The following is a 5929-nucleotide window of genomic DNA, read 5'->3' on the forward strand; positions in this document are numbered from 1 at the left end:
CTGAAGTATAGACTTCTACTGAAGCATGATCTTCTACTGAAGTATGGTCTTTTACTGAAGTATGGTATTCTACTGAGGAATGGTCTTCTACTGAAGTATGGTCTTCTACTGAAGTATGGTGCTCTACTGAGGAATGGTCTTCTACTGAAGTATGGTCTTCTCCTGAAGTATGGTATTCTACTGAAGTATGGTCTTCTACTGAAGTATATTCTTCTCCTAAAGTATGGTCTTCTACTGAAGTATGGTATTCTACTGAAGTATGGTATTCTATTGAAATATAGTATTCTACTGAAGTATGGTATTCTACTGAAGTATGGTATTCTACTGAAGTATGGTATTCTATTGAAATATAGTATTCTACTGAAGTATGGTCTTCTCCTGAAGTATGTTATTCTACTGAAGCATGGTCATCTACTAGTACAGTAGATGTACAGTCTTCTACTGAAACATGGTTTTCTATTGAAGGATAGACTTCTACTAAAGTATGGTGTTCTACTGAAGTATAGTCTTCTACTAAAGTAAGGTACCTACTGAAGTATGGTCTTCTACTAAAGTATAATCTTCTACTGAAGTATGGTGTTCTACTGAAGTATGGTCTTCTACTGAAGTACGGTCTTCTCTCCTGAAGTATAGTCTTCTTCAACAGTATGGTCTTCTCCTGAAGTATGGTCTTCTACTGAAGGATGTTCTTCTGCTGAAGGATGTTCTTCTACTGAAGTATGGTCTTCTCCTGAAGTATGGTTTCTCCTTGGGTATGGTCTTCTACTGAAGTATAGTCTTCTCCTGAAGCATGATCTTCTCCTGAGGTATGGTCTTCTACTGAAGTATGGTCTTCTACTAAAGTATGGTCTTCTACTGAAGTATGGTCTTCTACTGAAGTAATGTCTTCTCCTGAAGCATGATCTTCTCCTGAGGTATGGTCTTCTACTGAAGTATGGTCTTCTACTAAAGTATGGTCTTCTACTGAAGTATGGTCTTTTACTGAAGTATGGTATTCTACTGAGGAATGGTCTTCTACTGAAGTATGGTCTTCTACTGAAGTATGGTGTTCTACTGAGGAATGGTCTTCTACTGAAGTATGGTTTTCTACTGAAGTATGGTCTTCTCCTGAAGCATGATTTTCTACTGAAGTAATGTCTTCTCCTGAAGAATGATTTTCTCCTGAGGTATGGTCTTCTACTGAAGTATGATCTTCTACTGAAGTATGGTCTTCTACTGAAGTATGGTGTTCTACTGAGGAATGGTCTTCTCCTGAAGCATGATTTTCTACTGAAGTATGTTCTTTTACTGAAGAATGCTGTTCTATTGAGGAATGGTCTTCTACTGAAGTTTGGTCTTCTCACTGTCATGGATTTACAGTAAAAGCATTGTATTGGTGTTAACATTGACTGGTGGGAGTTACCAATGTGGCTAAATCCATCAGAGGGAGGAAATGCACCCTTCAGGAGAACTATAGAGAACCCAACTTAATTCTAGACCTGCATGTCAAGCCCCAAAGACATTAGAGAGTTTAACACAGAACTGCAGTGCGAAGGCTAATCTTCTTCTATTTAATTTCTAACAGGATGAGCCTGTTTTGGTCCTCTTTCTACCCAGGATGACCCTGCCCTCCAGCCCATAGGCTTGCTATCTATGGATAACCCTTCCCTCAGGCTGCTCTCTATCTCTGGTCAAAGTATCAAAGGCTAATATGTGCTTCAATCCAAAATGAAGGATTTAGAGGGGGTAAAAGTTTTCTTAATTTGATCACCACGAGGGAGCATGGAGACCTTATGATCTCAATCATGTCTTGTTACTCGAGTCGAGGCAATTTAGCATGGGTCAGATCTATACTCTACAACATGGGTCAATTCCCCAACACCGGAAAGCAATGCTGCAGACACTTGAGGAGATTTGACTCCCCTGAAGTGTATCAATTTTAATGACACACAGCCCTGGCAGATTGAACTCACCATGACCAAAGGAAAGTAGTCAAACCAGAAGGAAGTCCAAACTAGAGGATCCAGTCAGACTATCACTGATCCTGAGTGGATCAGATGTTTGTCAATTAAATTAGTCAAAGTATAAAATGCAGCACAACAGTAAGCAGCATCACTGTACAGTGTGCTGGTCCAGTTGATGTTCATGCCATTGCCTATGTTGTTAATGTTGTGATTTACAAAGGGCCACCCATGTACTCAACATAAATATTTTAAATGCCTTGCTCAAGGGGTCCAAATTCTAGAAGCCATATCATTTTTAGGGATTGACCTTGCGGTCACAAGTCTGATCCCCTGACCACTTCTCTACTCATGTCATATGTCACGCATGGGGCTTCTCCTGTTCAGAACTGCTGCCCAAGCAGAATCTGATATCCTCCAATTGCAATGAGCGATGGAAATGCACTGAATGTAATGTCACATTGCAAACAATTGTGTAGTAGACTGGTAGCCTCTGAATTCCTATGACAATACCTCACAGAACCACTGCTTGCATGCTGCAACCCTGTGAATATGATTGGTGTGAAACTGCACGTTGGGGGAAAAGTTACTGCTGAGGTGTAGTTTGACATTCTTTACTGTTCACCCCACTTACAACAAATTACTGGAAGAGGGGACTCGTTTTTTTATGGACTCCGGTAGAAGTAGCTTTCGTAAAAACAAAGAGAGAGTTCTCTTTGTTATTCAGATCTAAGTTCACAGCATGCAGTGACTTAGGATCAATGGCAAAATGCATTGATTTCACCATGGCTTGGCTTCCAAATTTGGAACGCTCCTTCACAACAATCCAATTTAGCCCCATAAAATCTGTCAACTGTAAGCGACTCAGAGAGAGAACATGTTTCACAACACTAAAGTAACTGGGAGAGAGGGGAGAGAGGTTATGCCCTTGCTGTAACCCCCAGCTTTGAACTATTGTTGACAGAGTCAAAAGGCAAGGGCACACTGATGGCCTAGGCATGGTCGTGAAAACAGAGAGCGAGTGAAAGAGAAGGTGACAGACAGACAGAGAGAGAGAGAGAGAGAGAGAGAGAGAGAGAGAGAGAGAGAGAGAGAGTTGAAGAAAGAGAGAGAGAAATAGAGACATCGAGAGAGAGAGAGAGTCGGTTTTGTGAGAAGATCTCTTCTAAATCAGGATGTCCAGGACTGAGAGTTGAGACGACTGCCATAAAGCATGTGGATGTCGTAGAGCCAAACAACTGACACTGTCATGTTCCTGAAAGTCTCCCCTTTCGGTATTGGTGACATATTAGTTTGTAGCTCACACGGTTCGGGTTTTTACAGATGATTGCATGGCGATTTTCCTGTCCAGATCCTCTCTTGTGTAGAAAAATGCAGCTTTCCCAAGCCCCATGTTATGGAATAGGTGCATAATTTATAATGGCAGAAAGATGGGATTGAGCTGCGGCCACTACAAGAAACGGTAAGTCTCTAGCATAAACTCACAGGGATCTATTCAAGATTCAAAATGATGTCACTGTTTGATGCGGTAGAGCGTCAATCGACTTTAGGGGGATATTATTAAGAGAGAGAGAGAGACGAGAGGCTATGTTTGAGCCATTGTTGACAAAACCGAAATGCCACAGCACCCTGATGGCCTAGGCATGGCCATTAGGACAGAGGAGCAGATAGGGCCTCCAGGGGCCTGAGGAGGGTACATGGGGCGGAGCCAGAGTGTTTACATGGCTCTAATTGGCCAAGATAAGTTGTGTCTCATCAAACCCAGAAAGTAAAGCACTGACGTTGGTGATTCATTGTATCACCTTGGAAATCACAGCTGCCATTCCCTAAAAGGCATTTCCTGTTTATTGGGTATGTGCAGCGTGTTTTAAACTAACTGTCTCTCTCTCTCTACCGTTCCTAAATTAGGACGAAACAAGGAAGTAAAAAAGGGAAAGTCTAGTTTCTCTTTGAGAACAAGATGACTCATCACCCCTCCCATGTCTGGTTCATGTTTACATTGCCTTTCTTCTCCGTCATAGTTCTGAGAATAGAATCAGTAGAATCACACTGCTTTATTTCATGCTGAGTTGTCAGAAAATGGTTTGAAGCCTTTCCAATCCATGTCCCCTGTGTAGGAAAAGGTCACTGACTCAATATCCACATTGAGTTTAACAGGGTTTCCCTTGCCTGCGGTATTCATCTTTAACAGGAAGTGGATTCAGGGATTTAAAAATGATCAGAGAGCGAGGGAGGGAGAGACAAGAAAGCAGTAAATAAATGAAATAAGAGAAAGCAAACTTCTTACTGTCTTTTCTTATTTCTGTCATGACTAATTTGATTATTTGATTCAGAGAGAGGAACTTCCTTCGCTCTATCTATCTTCCATATTTAGTCATTCACATTAACTAACAGTTTATTGTTTTATAGTTCCTGATTGACCTCTTCCTTCATCTCTTCCAACATCCGGGAGATTTGGATCTGGGTTCTGAGATGAGTATTTTGAGAATATGAAAATACCACAGAGTTCAGTGTTTAGTGGTGGTTTAAGCAGTGAGATGTCAACCATCCAGAATACATAAAAGCAAACATAACACACATAAAATACAAGCTCCAGTTTCTTATGTACATTAAAGGTTTCTTGTATGTAACAGACTCCTAGTTGTTCTTCTTATGTATATTCCAGGTTCCTTGTATGTAACAGATTGTTCAATGAAAACCCCATTCAACATAGGGTATATGAAATAAACAGGGATTTACTTTACTGTGGCATTACGCTAATTCGGTGACCGGTAGTCCAGTAGGCAAATATCTTCCTGTTATGATACACAATCTAAACTAATTTCCTTCATCTGTAAAGGATTTACTCAGGATAAGCATCTTCATTCGCTGTCTGTAGTATGTATATTTCCTATACTACGATACATCTCCCATAACAGGCAGTGACAGTGGGAACGGACATAGGTGGGGTAGAAAGGGAGGATTAAATATGACCACTAATCAGTGTCTTCCTGGTGTATAGTTGTGTGTCCTGTGTGGCTCAGTTGGTAGAGCTTGGCACTTACAAAGCCAGGGTTGTGGGTTTGACTCCCACAGGGGACCAGTATGATAAAACATATATAAAAAAATATGTATGCATTCACTACTGTAAATTGCTCTGGATAAGAGTGTCTGCTAAATGACTAAAATGTATATATGATAGGTGGAAGACAGGCAAGACTGTTGTGTACTATCTAATTCTCGCAGTGTGTGTTACAGGAGCCATGATTAAATAACAGTCATCTGCAATGTGTTACCTAACAGATGCAGTGAACCCCAGCATTTACCTCCTGTGTGTATGAAACATCTAGAAAAAAGAATTGAAAAATAGGGGTAGGGTTGTAGAGAATCGAAGGACCATAAACGTAATAAGACATGTTAGGTGCTGGCTTAAGGCAGGTGGCAACCACCACAGAACGTCCGGTCAGAACAAGGAAGAAGCGGATGTCCAGGTTAGGAGGAGTTTAATGGAAGAAGATGTTCACATTCACACACACATCAAATCAAATTGTATTTGTCACATGCGCCCAACCTTACAGTGAAATGCTTACTTACAAGCCCTTAAACAACAATGCAGTTTTAAGAAAATACCTAAAAAAAAGTAAGAGATAAGAAAAACAAATAATTAAAGAGCAGCAGTAAATAACAATAGCAGGGCTATATACAGGGAGTAGCGGCTCAGAGTCAATGTGTCACTGTGAGATAAGAATAAAGAGCAACAGTAAATAACAATAGCAGGGCTATATACAGGGGGTAGCGGCTCAGAGTCAATGTGTCACTGTGAGATAAGAATAAAGAGCAACAGTAAATAACAATAGCAGGGCTTTATACAGGGGGTAGCGGCTCAGAGTCAATGTGTCACTGTGAGATAAGAATAAAGAGCAGCAGTAAATAACAATAGCAGGGCTATATACAGGGGGTAGCGGCTCAGAGTCAATGTGTCACTGTGAGAGAAGAATAAAGAGCAGCAG

The sequence above is a fragment of the Oncorhynchus nerka genome, linkage group LG22, assembly GCF_034236695.1.
Source record: "Oncorhynchus nerka isolate Pitt River linkage group LG22, Oner_Uvic_2.0, whole genome shotgun sequence".
Taxonomy (NCBI): Eukaryota; Metazoa; Chordata; class Actinopteri; order Salmoniformes; family Salmonidae; genus Oncorhynchus; species Oncorhynchus nerka.